Source organism: Lepisosteus oculatus, chromosome 4 (assembly GCF_040954835.1).
Source record: "Lepisosteus oculatus isolate fLepOcu1 chromosome 4, fLepOcu1.hap2, whole genome shotgun sequence".
Lineage (NCBI taxonomy): Eukaryota > Metazoa > Chordata > Actinopteri > Semionotiformes > Lepisosteidae > Lepisosteus > Lepisosteus oculatus.
Genome location: NC_090699.1, coordinates 50,528,271 through 50,546,025, shown reverse-complemented (window position 1 = coordinate 50,546,025; position 17,755 = coordinate 50,528,271). Strand labels below are relative to the sequence as shown.

General features: G+C 35.7%; 1 protein-coding gene across 5 annotated transcripts in view; it reads right to left on the bottom strand.

Annotated features, from left to right (window-relative positions):
* Positions 1-17,755, bottom strand: part of mitfa (melanocyte inducing transcription factor a) — a 70,911-nt gene that overhangs the window by 16,401 nt on the left and 36,755 nt on the right. The window lies entirely within an intron of this gene.

Below are 17,755 nucleotides of genomic sequence, written 5' to 3'. Positions count from 1 at the left end.
AATACCAGGCTAGTATGTAAGTTATTAGATAGAAAAATATGTTTCTTATTTCTTTTTGTAATTTTCCGGTTTTGTGATTTACAGGTACTGTACATGATTTACATAACTTTTCACTGGACACATATATGAAATAAATGCAGTACCGGAAAGCTTAGGACAGAGTTTCAGAGCAGTTAATGTTAGCATTAAAGAACAGCAGTCATTCTTTACACAAAAGTCTGTGGGGGTATGGAACAAGTAACCCAGCCATGTTGTCAAAGTCGACACCCTGGATTCTTTGAAGAAACAACTGGATAAAATCAATGGGGGTGAATTACAGTATCTAATAATCCTAAATGGGTAATGGGGCAGAAAAAAGACCTGCTTTTTGTAAGCATTCTTATACAAAACAAAAATCTGGTAGTATGGAGTTCTTACCATATTTTTACAATAATCATTCACTCAAATTTATAATATTAAAGACACCACTCCCTAATCACATTGAGGGTACTGATATTGGTCCAGTGTAATCATGTGTAAATATTGCAGCCACTGCTATAATTCCTTTAAAAGAAATGGATAAACAAATACTACCTAGTTCTATCAGAAGTGTCAGATTCAAATGTGTATCTGCTGTTATATGACAAGGGCTGGAAAAAATGGGATCACTATGCAAATATAGTAGATTGGTCCAGAAATGGAGATAAACATGATATTTAAATGTGCTACTTTTAGTAGGAAATAAAATACTTTATAGATGTGAAAAGGAATTTGCTATGGGCTGTGCTGACAAAAGGCTGTAAAAGCAGCAAACTGCATACTGTGACAGCAAGAAACTAGTGTTTACTATATTATGAACATATGGAAATAAAAAGAAACTTGTCTTACTTCTGTCAATGCCAATGTACTGTAGCTAGTTTAAAACAACAAAGTTCAATTTTCCAATGCGATTTCTTTCTAATATAATGCTCTAGATTTTTCTTTTTCTTCATTTATCCATCACTTCCCAGATGATTTGCCAGCTTTCTTATCTTCACCAACTCCTACTTGTTAATCTTACTTCTTACTGCTCCTGTAGGTTTCAGTTCTTCTTCCAGGCATACTGTATCTTATTTCGATTTAATTTTAATACATAGAGTACGTCTTCAGGCAGTAGTCCTCACTTTGAGTTTCTGACAGAAAAATTAACTCACAACTGTTCTTGACATAGAGAAATGTTTTCAGAATCATGGCTAGCCAGGTTGTAGAAAACTAGAAGTCAACCCCCTCAACCAAATCATCAGATTGAGGAAGGATATAGAGTGCGTATTTTGAGAACAGAAAACTCACACTCCATTCATTAATTTAAATCATCTCACACAGCAAACTAGCAGTCAATATAACTGCTAGGAAACAAATCAAATCAACCCCCTCCAGTCTTAGACATGTGCTGCTAAAATCCAAACTGCCAAATCACTGTATTGTAAAGAACTGTACTGTATCACATTTTGACTGCCGAAAATGACAGTCGTTTTACAATTAATTGGTGGGAAACAAATAAGATCTAGGTAACATAAAGTAATTGGAGCCTTGCTAAGGCCAGTAGTGCTAAGGTATGTTCTACAGTAGGAATCTGTTACACAGGTTAAGTTCTATACAGTAGTTCAGTGCTTGTTCAGGCCTGGGTTATTTCGGTATCTGATTGGGAGTGATTCCTAAATTGGAGGCGTGGGTTCTATCTGGGCAGGATTTGTTTGCATTCCAGTAACAAGTCCTGTGATTTGCAATATGTTTGTGACCTGATGTGTTACCGAGAATAGGTTTACCACTGCTCCAATCAGTGCTAACTCTCCTGCAGGGACTGTGAAACCCACAGCCATTGGTGATACTGTAGCACACATTTCTGTAGAACATCCAAAGCATAGTTCAGGTATGAATGTTGTAGCTTTCAAGCTAAATTTATTAACTTTGTTGATTAAATTGTGTTCCACAATTGTAGGGTAAAAAAGCATGGAAACATGTTTCCTTAATATTAATCCAGGTATTTAATCTGATATAATTTTTCTTACATTCTTTAAGGAAGAAGCTCTGCAAATAAAGGAAATTAAAATAATGTGTCTTACTCTAATATACATAATGTAAAGTGCAAGCAAATTACGAAAAAAATAAAATGACATACATTAAAGTTTTACAGTTTACGGTTTACTGTAAAGTAAAGAAGTTTTACAGTTTAAAAAAGTTGATTTTTTTTCTGCTGGAGTATTAACAAGGGAAAACTCTTGGTATTGAATTATGTACAACAAATAGTTTTTTAACCTTTCATCTTAGTTGTCTCAATGGAAATTAAATGTATTAAATGAAAAGACAAACAGAAGAACAAAAAGTACCAAAATCTGAATGAGAGTCTTAGTATTACTACCTTTCCCATTTCTCATAAATTCTGAAGTATTTCTTTCTGAAGTAAGAAAAATGTGTACGTTTGATTTTGGAACAGTATACACATTGATCGGAAACAGGATTCTGGTAAAAGACGTCACAGTTGATTTAAAGAAGAAAAATTCATAAGGCTATGTCTTTGTTGTACTCATAATGTGGCCTTTTCCTTAAGCAATCCTTTAGGCTAGGGATCAGCACTAAAGAACAGCTGTGTGTCAAGACTTTACAGAAGCAATTTATTTAGTTTCTATTCATTTATATGATCTTTTTTAAACTCTCAAATAAAAAATAATAGTTGCAAAAGGCATGACACAATGTTTATAATACATACCAAGTCAAGCATAACTTAAGGTACCAGAGATCATAGTGGGTTCGCCTTTTTGGCTCATCAATATGAAATTCTACTAGATTTCAAGTACAGTACATTCTTGTTTATGTAGTTCTCTGCTGCATCTGCTATTCACAATTTCTTAATATGCTGCACAGTGCCATTAGAACTAAAGTACAGAACCATAATTAAATTTCATCATTTGCTTTCCGCTCTGTAATCTAACACTACAGTTTAAATGCTGGGTCTTCGTTTACAGTAAATTAGGAGGTAGGAGAAAGTTTTCCAAACCCATGAAGTTAAGGTCAATGGAAAAACAAAGCTGTAATTGTGTCCACTTTAATACAATACTCTATTTTCATAATAGAAAATAACACATTTGGTAAGGAAATTCAAAACAAGAGATTTGTTTGTCTTATTTTTCTTTGCAGTTAAAGCAAATTTGTAAGTTAATTTAAATTAATATTTATAAGAATTGCATACTACTCCTGAAGCCATGGTTTTTATATCACTATGTTGCCTGAAGCATTGAGTAAAATTATTCATCAAAAGTTCAAATGTAAAGCTTTCCTTAAAATCTCTTTATTGCTTATGACTTGGAGTAAGTAACCTTCCAGTAATTCTGACAGATAGTAGCTGCAAATCATTTGCTCCACTGACAAGCACCAACTGTCTGAACCTGCAGTTCCTCTTACACAAAGCAGGATTACTATTGCAACAACACAAACCAGTGGGGTAAAACTAACCTGCCTCTTGACAGAAAAACTCAAAGCTCATTTTTGCTATTAGTGAGTGAACAACCCAAAACTGGGGGGAATTCTGCTTCACAGCAACAGAAAGAGACGACCTTGAAGGATGTGTGATGTCACTATGAAATCTTGGCCGCCACTATCCAGCTATCCCTCTCCTCCAGTTATCACCACACAATGAAATTATAACATGTTAAAAATATAATATGTTAATAATATATATATATTTTTAGGAAAAATACATGAATTGTTCTGATTAGAGATAGCATTTAAGAATATGGAATTGCTATACATGTACGTCAGGACATTTAATTAAAGGTCTTCTGGGGATGGCCCATCCAAAAGAGAGTTAGAAAATATCAGCACTGCATTAACACAATGGATTTGTTTCTTACAAGTCTTATCTCAAACTGAAAGGGGTGGATTGTTCTGGATAGTGTTCTTTGTCCCACAGTGCTTTATATAACATCTCTCTGTGATGATACCCCATCTAAGTCACTCTGAAAAGCATTCCTAGCCTAAAAAAAGCAACTGTGGCAAGGTCTAAGAAGAAGCCGCAGCTACATGTAACCTGCCACTGGAGGTCTTTAATCTTAGCAAATAGCCACAATGGTGTTAATTATCTAATTAATGTGTAATTGATGAAGGGGCAGAACAGATTCTCAAAGGGTTTGTTTGGTATTTAAAGGGCCTGCAAAGTGCTAGTGACATTTGTGGTATTGAGTGCTATTTTCCTCGTTGTGACTTTAAAAGGATTAAAATAAAGTCTCTCAGACTTCACTTCTTTGTGATCATCTTGAGTTTTTTATGTGTGCAGGCACTAGAGACCATCCTGATTGAGGCTACGATCTGTCATACAAAACTAAAAGAGCAGATCCAACCTGAGGTTCAATTCTGGACATAGGGTGCTATCTGTCTGGAGCTTGTATGTGCTCCCTTATGTTTGCATGGGGTTTTTACCAGGTGCTCTGTTTTCCTCCTAGAGTCCAAAGATATACTGGTAGGTTAATTAACTTTTGGGAAAACTAGCCTGGGTATGAAGATGTGTGCCCTGTGAAGGACTGGTGTCCCATCCAGGATGTATCCCATCTTGCACCCACTGCATGCTGGGATAGGTTCCAGCTCCCCCATGAAAATGGATGGATGGGTGTGTGCAGGCTCTGAGCACTCACAGCTCAGTTTCCTAGACACTGAATAACTTTTCCAAAAGACCAAGTCTTCCGGCCCAGGAGAATTGTACCTACTACCAGTGATGAGTGCAGCTCTACTCTGCCCCGTGCTTTTCAAGGGGAAAACATAAATTCTATAACATGCTTAATGCACTGACCCGTGTTACACTAGCAATTCCCTCCTTCTGTTGAAGGTTAATGAAAACACACAGTACATTGCACCACTTCACTTTTGCAGTATTATTTGTTTTTTTAAAAGTGATGTGATATAAAACTCTCTGAGATCAAGATCAACAATCCTAACACAAGTACTTTTACTTTCCAATATCGGATTTCTCCTTTTTTACTCAGCCATGCACGATAATCCCATAATTTCATCATCGCAGTAGGGCTTCCCAGTCCTTCATAGTTGAGATTTTATAAAGCTACTCAACTGCAACAGCAACTGTGTACTTTGAGATTAATGTGTGTTTGCATTTTCCGGTGTTTTATATAATTTGAACCAAGTCAGCCATGGTATGTCCCGCATCTTCAGGTGTCAGACCTGAAGAAGGCTCCACGGCCGAAACGTTGTGTTCTCTTTCTCCTTTTTTTCAGTATGGAATAAACCTATTACTTGTTCCTATAATAAATAATGATCTGTTCATGTTACTTTTCTTAATACATCAACAATGCAAAGAGTCTCAGTGATCCAATGTGTTTATCCTATTAGGCACAAGACAACCTAAGACTGCAAAACTACATCCTTTGTTTAAAAAAGTGAGACCCACAAACTGTGACAAAATAAGCTGATTGTATAAGTAACCCCTTTAGGCTGACTGGTTATGCTGCTACCCTCAAAAGTTGGAAAAATAAGAGCAGTCATTTTCCCCCCACATCAAACAAATACCCAGCAACAGTAAATGTTGTTTTTAGTGGTAATACTCATCTGAGTGTTTAACTATATCATCTTTCCACACAGACTTGATCCCAACGAGCTGTACTATGGAGCACCACATTAGCACATCAACAGGTATGGGCTGAAGTGCAGCACTCTGAAGGTGAACATGGTCATGAAAGATCTGTCAGGGCTGTGAGGATCAAAGATCGCTCCAAGCCCATGGTTTCCCATTTCACCTTTAATGGCCATGATCTTTCTAATCTCTGTGTCTCAAAGAGGGGTTTTGGGATTCCTATTGCAGAAAGACATTCAAAACTAGGATCACACCTCCCGCCTTCTCTCAACGACATCCTTATTTCCTTGTACTCCTCTCCATTCACGTGCAGGTTTTGACTTCACCTCTCTTCAACTCTCTTGACTTCACACCACCCGAGTGTCCATTCTGTTTCTCTCTTGCTCCCACCCCCTCTCTACTCCTAGCTTTTGTTCTCCCATGCTTTATCAGCTGACTCTCTCTCACACCTGAAGGGGGCTCAACAGCCAAAACGTTGTGTTTATTTTTTTCTCTTTTCAGCATGGAATAAACCTTTACTTATTCTTTTGCAATCTGAAAGATGACTCCTGTAAAGTGGAGAGGGAACCCTAGCCAGATCTTACAGCTTGCCTTTATATTGGGACACAGCACCACAGCATGAACAGAATCCCAGTTTAAACGCTCATCTATAAGAGCCCCATGTTCTTCATCCCAGTGGTCCTTGTTAATGTACAGAGGCACAGTTTGGAATTTTTGATCCAGAGCGAAGATTGTTACCTATTGCTCCACTAAAACCATTTCCTTTAGAAATGGGTTTTCTTTAAGACATGGGAAGAAAGTGCTAAATAAAACATAACATTTAATTAAATACATTAGATTCAATACTTTATTGCCATGTCAACAGAGTTGATTGGAATTTACCCTAGTGCAGCCCAGAATTCAGCATAACCTTTTTATTTAAAAAACAGTCAAAATTCAGTTGTGGAATTTATATTCTTCTCCCTAAGAGTGGCATATTGTTAAGATTATTTCCACTTCATGGTCTCTAATCTCAGCAGAGACCAAAGAGTCTGTTCTAGTAGTAGGCACCTCTTAATGATGTTAAACATCCATACTTTTCAGGATTCTCTGTGTGCAAAACCTTGCTTTTCATAACATTGTTTTATTTTTAACAATTACCTCTAGTTTTACTTTTATTAAATTCTTTATTTTTTTAATTTGGGCCTTATTATTTCATTGGGATATATGTGCAAGTCAGAAAAAGGATGTAGGTCTAGTAGCACGTGTATTAAAAACCCATAGCATATTCCTGATAAAGTCTGTCTGTGTTGCGATATTAGGAAGAGCAGATATAACATACAATAGCTAGATATTTTGTACTGCTCTTCATCTTACAGTCTCTTGTTAAACAGGTACCAAAACCAATGAAATCATGTAATACATAATCATATCAGAAGCACATGACCTACCACATTTGTTCAATAATTATATAATGTTTAATAATCTGTAATATTTACATGCATGAGCCTGGGTTAAATACTGTGACAGAGGGATAACACAACTCAAAAAGGGATCCATATAGGATTTTCTGATTTAGAGAGAAGGATGAGCACCGCAGCCCAGTGGCTGTACGTTCAAATCCCAGCTGCTTCATTAGCCAACACCAGAGTTCTGACCACAGGTGTTGGTACATAAATGGAGGAGCATCACAAGGGTCAAACCAGCTTGTACATGACTATGGTATCCCTGTCTTACCATGCAACAGAGCTGGCAGAGTTATCAGTGAAAGCTGTCCCTCAATGGTAGGTCTGCCACTGTTACTGAGGTACACAATATGAAAGAGAAGTACATGTCCTGACATGCAGTCCGTTAGCAAATGAACTCCACAAACTAAGTTCTGTAAGGAAGAATGGGCAAACATTGCCAAATCGAGCTGCGCTACATTGGTACAGACCAATTCAAATACAGTCATGGCTGTAATTAACTCGGGAGTGTACACAATTATATAACCAGTTTTTCTAGGTTTTTATTTGTTTTTATTTGTAATTCATTTTCAGAATGTTTAAGCATTTTTCACTTGGGGATGGTGTATTACATTGTGTAATTAAAAGATAAAATAAATTGGAATTTAATATGTCTTGATTTCAGGCTGTCAGGCAAAAGAAGAATGTTACTTTGGAAAGGGTGTATAGACTTTCTATAGACACTGTATATATATTGTTTACAATGTTACAACTGAGGAACAAATGTTTCAAGAACTATGCTAAATACATGCTTAACACTAGCCAGTATAGCACAACAAGACCAGTTACAATTGCGTTCCAGTGGTGTTCATTGTGAGAAGCTGCCCTGTGAAATAAATACAGATCTAAAAGAATCTAAATAAAATGAAATAAATATACTGGTTTAATTAAGAGTTATAGTTATTTTTAACTGTGACCATCCTTAGCTTCAGCAGTATAGCTTGTAATGCAAAATGAAACATGAAATGAGGGGTTACATTATACCGCTGACTTTCTTTTTTTCAAAGACAAGAGAGACTTCTGTTTAAACAATCCATGTGCGCAGATTGCTGCTCCTCAGGGCTAAAACTTTTTTTTCTTCTTCTGCTTAAAGTCAAGAGCCAGAGACATTACTATGTGAATACTGCACGCACCATACTGCCCGTTTAGTTTCAAGGAGGAGGAGAGAACAAAGAGTTGCATTTTTTTAAGTGTGATGTGCTTTTTAACTTCAAGCTGTGCCAGAAGCCAGATACATAAGCAAGAATGTTCCCTCTACACTCCAGACATGCACAAAGGGAAAGATTGTCTTACTTTTAAGTGATTAACAAAATCTTATCTTGCACTTGCAAAATGGCAAACAATAAAGCTAATGTGAGTTACAGGAAAAAAAGTCTACATTTAGTTAAAGTTCTGCCAAGAAGTCTAAAGGCCGATTCGAATATTATTCTGGGGATAATTTAATGTGATTCAGCCACAATAGAGGTCTTCTAAACAAAGAGTCCCCAATAAGTACCAGAATGAGTAATAGTATTTTGTATGATATTATACTGTGTAGTACATAGCCACACTTACTTTCAAACTATTCAACTATTCATTGTATTTCAGGCAGTCATGTTAGAAGTCAACATGGTCTACACTTAGGGTTAAAACAAAATAATGTTTGTAACAGTTACAGGTTCCCCCTTAAAAAGTGTGTGAAAAAAAACATTATACATCAGTTCTTAATCCAAAAATAGGGGCAGCACCCAGTTCAGTCTTTATCTGTAATCAAAAGGTTTTGTCCTTTTTTCAAATACCCTCACTGAAACATTCACAAAAGCAGCTGCTTCCATAACTAATATTTATGGGTGGATACTGCACATTGGCGGTGGTGGAGGGGAGTCCCCATTACCTGTAAAGCACTTTGAGTGGAGTGTCCAGAAAAGCAAAAGCACTATGTAAGTGTAAGCAATTATTAATTATTATTATTATTAATAATAATAATAATAATAATAATAATAATAATAATAATAATAATAATAATAATAATCAAGGTACAGACCAGTTTAAACTTTTTAAGACTAAATTAGAAAGGAATAGAATCATATTATTTTTCCTGTTATTGCTGCATATTAAAAAATAAACATTAAAACAAAATAGTCATGAAAATCTTGTAAAACAAAAAAGTACAATGTATAATTTCTTAATACATAGAAATAGTGTTTCAACTGCTTGAGAAAAAGCAGCCTTATTTTCCGTTCCATGTTTCAGTGGTACAATTAATTTTGTGTCATTTAATTGAAATTAAATTAATTTTAATTTAAAAGTTAAACACTTACTGTGAAATACTGGAATTTCTTTTATTAATACATCGCACCCTTAATTATCCCATCTTTTCCTCACTTCTGTAAGGTTTTCATTCCTCTGCCTTCTCTCCTCAGCAATGGAATTATCTGCTCACAGCAATCAGAGCTGGTCAGCCCCTGACTACCTTTCCACAACTGCTCAGGACCCATCTGTTCAGACAGCACCTGTAACCTTGCAGTTCTTGACTACATCCTCCAGTAACTCTTACACTGTATTGTGCTAATGTTCACATACAGCTAATCTACTGTAACTTGCCAGCTGCACTTATTCACAGCAATCATGGACCACATGCCAAGGTGTCTGCATTGTTGCTTTGTACAGTATCTGCACTATAGAGTGTAACAAACTTGCTGTTGGTTAATTAACTTTTGTTTTTGCACGGCATTTGTGTTCCATAATTATTCTACCTGCCTTTTTGTAATGGTATTACATTGATATTAATTATGTACCACAATTTCTAAACAAACGCCTCACTTTGGTGACTTAGAACACTGCTCTGTTTGTTGGATGAGATGCTAAACTGAGCCCCTCACTACTTGATCATTAAATATCACATGACAGTGGTTGGACAAGCAAGGGTGTTAACCCTAGCATCCTGGCTAAATTCTGCTCCTGAGCTTGTGCCGAAGTTAATTCTTATTTCTTTGCTGCCACATAAAACATTGAACAATTATGAGTAATAATAACAACAATCACAATAATAATAACAATATTATTATTGTTATTATTATTATTTATATATCTAGATTGATTGATAACTAATAATAAAAATAATAACAGGTGAATATAATCAGCATGAAATTGCTTTTGCTTTAAAACGAAGTTCGTAATAGCAATTTAAATGTTCTGCCAGTCAACAGTAGAATACAACTATCCCTACACATAACCCTCACTACTGTACTACATGAGACTACATGAGAGGAAATGTACAGATTCTTATCTAAGACCAAACTGAAATGCCCTGAGATATTTGAATTACAAGCTTCTGTGAAGTGAAAAACAAGGAAACAAAGTAAACTGCACTACTGAAAAGTCAAGAGAGACAATGTTGTATGAGGTTATTTATCTATCATTAATAAAACTGTCTTCAGTATAGGCTAACCAGGGGGAAGATAATACATCATGAAAACACACAGTTAATTATTGTTCAAACCTTCAAACTGAATTTCACTAAAGAACAAAATTCATTCATGATAAGTCAGGATAAGTCAGGCTTCTTTTACTTACATATATAAGACCATAAAAATCCTGTATGGCTACCGTAATGAGTATAAATCTGGGGTTTATACAACCACATATTTTGTTTTTGGTAAAGGCTTAGAGAATTGTAACAACATTTTAAGGTATATAGAATGTAAATGTTTTTTTTTTTCCCAAAACTGTTCAAATAACTTCAAAATAAATTTCCATCAGTCATTAGCATCTTACAGACAACTCAGACTTAACCTCCTTACTGAGCTGATGAAAAGAAAAATAACTTTTGAACAGTAAAATATATATTTTTTGCATTGTTTCATGCATAAACTAAAGTTAATCAGCATTGAAGAATAGTCATTTCTTCCCATTCATCATTCTTCAGTTGCTATTTTTAAATATTAATTTCCATACTGAAAGGAAGTGAATTGGCAAAATTGTTTTAAAAATATATTAAAGGAATGCAATAAGAGCAGCACTGTGGGGCAGTGATTAGAATTAGCAGTGATTAGCACATTCTCAGCTCTGGGGCCCTAGTGTCAGTGCTATCTGTGTGGAGTTTGCATGCTCTCCCCATGCTCAAGTAGGTATCCTACAGGTGCTCCACAGTCCAAAGACATGCAGGCAGGTTAATTGGCTTCTGGGAAAACTGGCACAGGTGTGAGTGTTTGTGTCTGTTTGTGCCCCGTGATGGACTGGCATCCCATCCGGGGTCTATCCTGCCTTGTGCCTGTTGCTTGCTGAAACAGATTCCAGGTCCTCTGGGACCCTGAAGTGGATGAAGCATTTAGAAAATGGATGGATGGAAAAGCAAAAAAAAATCAACTAGAGCAAAGGCCTTCTAAAGCTCTATTCATTGGCATTGCATTTCCTTTTGCCAAGGAAAATATGTCCACGGAATAAAGCAATTGGGAAAACTGACTTGAAGCTGAGCTAAAACAGAACAAAAACCCTACCCAGAAAGGATGTCTGCTCATGTCGGTTCAAAAAGAGATTCGAAACGAGTGAGACCAAGAAAATTAAATCTGAACAGATACTTCAAATCTTTCCAAACAAGAAAATCTTCCCTTAAATTCTACAAAGGAAAGCATAACACAAAATATCAAGATGGGGACTAAGATTAGTTATGGTCTAAATGCAGTGCTAAAATTAACACGACACATTTATTTATTTTTTACAGCACAGCTGAAAACTTTACAGGGGAAAAAATTCACAAAGTCTTTTTTGTTTATTTATCTGTGAAACAAAGATTCCTTTTGTTAACAAGGCATTACACTTTGATATAGAATCGTTTCTGCCCAGAGGAAGTACATGATGGAGCACTTTCATGCTTTTGTGGGACAACCTTGCAGCTCTATTTGTATAAGGTCATCATAACCAATGACTAAACTGGCAAAAATCACTGCAGCCAATATTCATGCAACACAAGATCATGCTGCCTCTCTTATCTGATGGCATTTGAAAATCATTCTGGTTAGAAATAATTTCCTCTGATCCTATCTTTTTGAATCAATGTGTTTGACTAATGGGTAGTTATTCTGTGAAAAACCTAAACAACAGTAAATATAGTAGTACTGAGAAATGACAAGCAACAGCAAACGAATGGTATTCATGCGCACAGAAGGCTAAATGCTTTTTGATTAGCAGTCCTAGAGCTTTAAAAACTCATAGGGTAAAATAATCCTGCTCGTAGATTTACTACACATTCACAAAGAGCAATTGTTCTATTATTTTGTTACATAAGATAAATTTCTTAAATTCTACAACCAACAAAAAACAATTAAAAAAATAAGACAATCATTTTCAATGTCCTCTGCTAATTTTCATTTAAAAAGTGTTAATTCCCTGCCAATAATATCACATTTTGATGAATTAAAAGTACTGTATATGATTATTTTCAAATTAACGTTTTTGGTTCGAAATCTGCAAATGTACACAATGAAAAATGTACTGACTGTTTATATATTCAGCCCCATAACTTAGAACTTGACGAAAGCACCTCTGGCACAAATTACTCATCTGCTCTAGTTCTGACAAGTTCTTTGTGGACAGATGATGGACTGCAATAGTTAAGTCTCACAATAAATTTCCTCTTGGATTCAAGATTGGGTCACTCAAGGATATTCATTTTCTTTTTGTCCTTTCCCTTCAGTATGCCTTTGACCTTGTCCTGCTGAATTGTTTTTTTTGTACCCAGCTATAGAGGGTCTTTTGAGGGAGACTCAAGCAGGTTTTCCTCTAAGATGTGTTCCCAACAGTCTCGACAAGCTTTCCAGTCCCTACTGTTGAATCCTGCTGCTACCACCATCCTTGATAGTAAGGCTGGTGTTGATTGAGTACTGAACTGTGATAGGCTTATGTAACACTACACATTAAGAGGAAAAAGTTACTGTACATTTTTGTCTTGTCTGACAATGAATCCTCCTGCCGTATGTCTGCAATATATCTCATATGAGATTTAAAGTTAATCTTTTTCTGTAGAGGCTGCTTTCTTGCCACTCACTCATACAGACCTGCGTTGTGTAGGGTCTGGGATATTGCTGAAGTATGAACAGTGGCCCCCACCAGAGACCAAAGTCACTAGTGGCTTCACAATGAGATCCCTAAGTTTCTGCTTGCTTGGATGATCAGTTTGGCAGATTGATCTAGGTAGTGCCTGGCTGGGATAATGCACATTCCATTTTCTTAATGATGGACTTCCCTGTACCCAGAAGAGGCACAGGGGAGTGTTCTGATCAATCCCTATCTATCTCTTTACCCAAATTTGCTATGAAAGTTTCTTAGTATTTATGGTCAATTTATGTATTACTTGATTAAAGGAATTGATTTAGGATCGTCATAACAAAGTTGTTGTATATCTATGCCATTGAGAATCTTCTCATTTTAATTCAAGATCCAGCTTTTTACATTTTATTATCCGCATTTTTATTTTTAGCAGTTTGGAGTAGTTGTGGAATTTTAAAGCATCGTGATCGCAAGCTCAGACAGGACAAAACTGTGGAGGTTTGCAGGGGGGTGAATACTTTTGCAAGGCACTGTGTGTTAGCTATTTCACAAATAAGCATTTATTTGAAAACAATGGAGAAAAAAAGTTTTGTCATTATTTTGACAAATTATTTTGGGGGAACATCACTGACTCTTCCAAGTTAAAAATGCTTTCCACAGAGCCTGTGAAGCAGAACACTCTGCAGATGTCTACTTTTACTTTTAGATATGTGGTAAGAAACAAGGAATTCAAAAGTTTTCTACACCAAAACTAATAAACTCCTGTCTATTTCTAAAAAATATATAAAAATATTTTTTAAAAATTAAATAAAATAATGAGATTAGGGGGATGGTTAATTGTTAAAATTTCTTTCTTATGGGAAAGTCCATTTCGTAGCATTGAAGCAGTGGAGTTCCACAGACAGAGGCAGTCTGCAGAAGGGAAGTAGTTGAGGCGTTGGCCTTTCTTCTGTTCCTGGCCACTGCTAGTCTTAGTCTAACTGCTTTCAACACAAAATATTGCACCACTTACATCATTTTTAATATAAAATTGACATCTTAAAAGGACCTACAGTATAACGGCATAATACATCACATTATGTCTAGTAACCCTAGCACTCACCTTTATAAATTAGAAATTTGACTTACAGTACTTGGTTAAATAAAGGTTTATCAGTTTATTGCATTGGCTTATGTTAGGTATTCAGGTATTTGTAATGTCAAAAGCAGGAAGTGCAAAACATTTAAAATAAAACATGTATTTTCTTTTTTGCCCTATTCTGGACTTTGAAACAAAAAAGTGCAATCATTAAACAGATATTAAAATAGAGTGCAAATATTTTCCACCCACACTTTCATGCCCCTTACTATGGGGACCAAGAGATCTCAGAAGGCCTGGGGGCCATGGCTAATTTAATTAAGACTCCCAGCATGAAGAAAATCTATTAATGGAAACGGTCAGACAGGATTCAACCATGCAGGATCATGGAGCCAATACCTGATAAGTGGAAAATTTCTTTCAAGGAGATGGTGAGGGCCTCAACCTGAAAATGACAACCCATCACTGCATGTGATTAAGACCAGCAGAAGATTAACTACTGCAAGTAACTTTGCATGTGTGATTTTTAGTGAGGGTGGCACAGTGTCGCAGTGCTTAGCTTTGCTGCCTCACAGCCCTATACTGGATAAAGTGGCTAGAAAATTGATGGATTTTTAGTAATACTACCAGAAGCAAAGGTTCTTATAACACAACACTGGCAACAAAGTGTACCTGTCCCTTTTTATACTGAATGACTTTGTCAAACTTTAAATGGGCTAAAATAATATCACTTGAAAACGCTCTTCACTTAAATGAGAAAAAGCAGATTAAGCTGCCTGGAATGTTACAAAGTTTCTTGTTTAAAACTTTTTTCTTTTAAAATGATTGGACTGACCTTTTTTTTTAAATAATCTAAATTACAGCAGGTCTTTAGAGGATCCTATAAGAACATTTACATGATTTCATTTACAGAAACAGCAGTGTTACTGAAAAGGTGTCTATGGCGCCTTCATTTCTCCTGTGCTATAATGAGCACTGCAGCACTACGGAATGGACTTCATTAACAGCTGCAGCAATTTCACAGTAAAATAAGTGATTTTTCTTAAAATAAGAAAATTAATTTTTTATGTTGATTTATCTAATAACTAACGTGAACTGTAAAACATCTGCTTCCCCAATAATATATTACGTTCCAAAAATCTGTTCACAGAATGTTAATGAGACACAGTTTCTGGTCTATCATAAACATTTTACCAAAAACTGTAAATCCAATTTATTTTCACATTCATATCTGTCAGTGTGTCATATCTGTCCTTGTGAAAGCTGCTTGTTTCCAATTAGTAAGCACTGCAAACTGTGCTTTGACTTTGAAATATCATTTTAAGTAAATCCATCATTTTAGCTTTCCATATACTGTAGTTTAAGATAAATATCTGAGGAATTTCAAGTTACCAAAAACATTTTAAAAGTTACTTGAAATCTCCAGTTTTTTTTTAAAACAGCAATTAAAGTGCTCTAACTAAAGAAGTCAGTTCAATTAAGGGTACCACAAAGTGATTTAGAGCTCAAATAGAACACAAATTAGAAAACAAATAAGTACTGCAGGACAACAGAAGAATATAAAAGCTAGAGAGAAGCTACAAAACATTTCACATCAGAGCACTCTGAAAAAAGCCTGCTTGAAACCTTTGATTACATCACAGTGGAATAAATAAACACTTAACCAAAATAAACATTACTATGGACTACATCTACAGCATACTTTTTATAATTGAATCACCAAATGTTTATGTACCCCAATTTTGTGTCAACGACCCCTCCACTTCACAATCAGTGACAAACAGTGGACAAGTTCCCCAGCCACCCCATTTTTCAGAGCTTTTTGCCTGTTTTGGAAGCTGCAATGCTCCACGGTGCCTTACAGGGAAGTTAACACTGACTGGTGGACTAATGTGTGTCTGAGTGATGCCATTACTGCTCAAGGGTGCCTGGCAGGTCCCAGGAGTTGATGCTGTCTGATGCTGACTAATACCTGTCCACCCCCAAAGTGATTGGCCAGTTGCGCTCTGCTGTTTTGGCAATCCTGGCTAAAGCTTGCTAATGACATAAATATGTAAAAAAAAGGCATTTAGGTAAATAAGATATCAATGCATTCAACACCTTAGAGTTTTGACATTTCGTACTGTATTATTTATTATCAGGATCATCAATATTTAGGATTATTCCAAGACAGACAATAGCTCACAAACCAAACAGAATATAGAACATTATTAATATCAACACCACAAATTCTAAACAAATGCTATATACCTCGTGTGTTTAATGATATTCCAGAAAAACAACTTAAAACCCACATCTTTAATGGAAAATTAGATAATCATTTTACAAATCAACAGTACACATTTTTTGTTTAGTAGGCACTATAATGATATTAAAGCCTCAGATATTATCCTGCAGTCATTATTTCAAAGCAGTATTTTTTTCTTCAAATATGCCAAAGAATGAAAGCAGCTGGACTAATTATCAGCATTCTTTGATGAATTAGTGTTCAGTGTGTGGCAATACTGTGTGCGCCTTTGTCTTGATCCCTAAAGTTATCCCTTACTTATTTCTCGAAGGTTATAGGTCATTTGGCTAATTAAGGGACCAATCATTCTTTAGACAAACTCATCTAAGCTTAATGTTTTCACTTTTAAGGTCTAGCAGCTCAGCCTGGTACCTCTTAAGCTAATTTCTCCTACTTTTATAGCTTTGCGAGCACACTACTAATCTTGTCACAGACAGCCAAGTTAAACTGCCATACTGTGCTGGGCAGAACACAATTTTTTGTAATTCAGCCAATAAAAAATGCACTTAAGCTTCTCTTGTATGACAAGAATTTCTCCAGAGTGTCACCCTGAATTCACTCAGTATGACGGCCTAACCTTCTGTGAAAGAATGGAAAAAGATCTAAAGACAATAAAGCACAAGAAAATGTGTGATTTATTAACAGATCATTAGAATGTTCTCAAGCAATGAAATCATATTTATATATTTTGGAGATGTATATACTGTATAGTCTCAAGTATAACAAACTGAGATATAGATAGTGACTACATTACTTAGGTTGGATGTAAAAATAATAAAAGTAAATAAAAAATAAAAGTATATTTTACCGATTACCACAAACCCTCAGCACACATATATGTACAACAGGAAAAGATGGTACTGTACACACACCATGCATATAGTCTGCACTTTTTATATACTGTATGGACCTACTGCATTTTGTATTATTAACTAATTTTAGGACTTTAAGCAACTTCATTCATTTGTTTCATTGTGAACTGTGCAAACGTGTTCTTACCGGCATTTGTATATAAAATACTTACAAATTGCATTTATAATGTAACAAGACAAACACAGGTGGTGCAGTTTGCTCTGTATTCCTAATTTTTTTTTTGTAATGATTTTATTCTGAACAGAAATGTTTTCCAGTTTGGTTACTAAATTCTTGCACAGAATTTGACAGGCATGAGTGCTTCAAGAGGGTGCAGAAGCAGACATACAGACTTAGGTCAGACATGGCCAGACACCAAGCCAAAGTGGGTGGTCTGCCAGCATGTTTGGCAGGTGAATTAAGCAACAGTAACT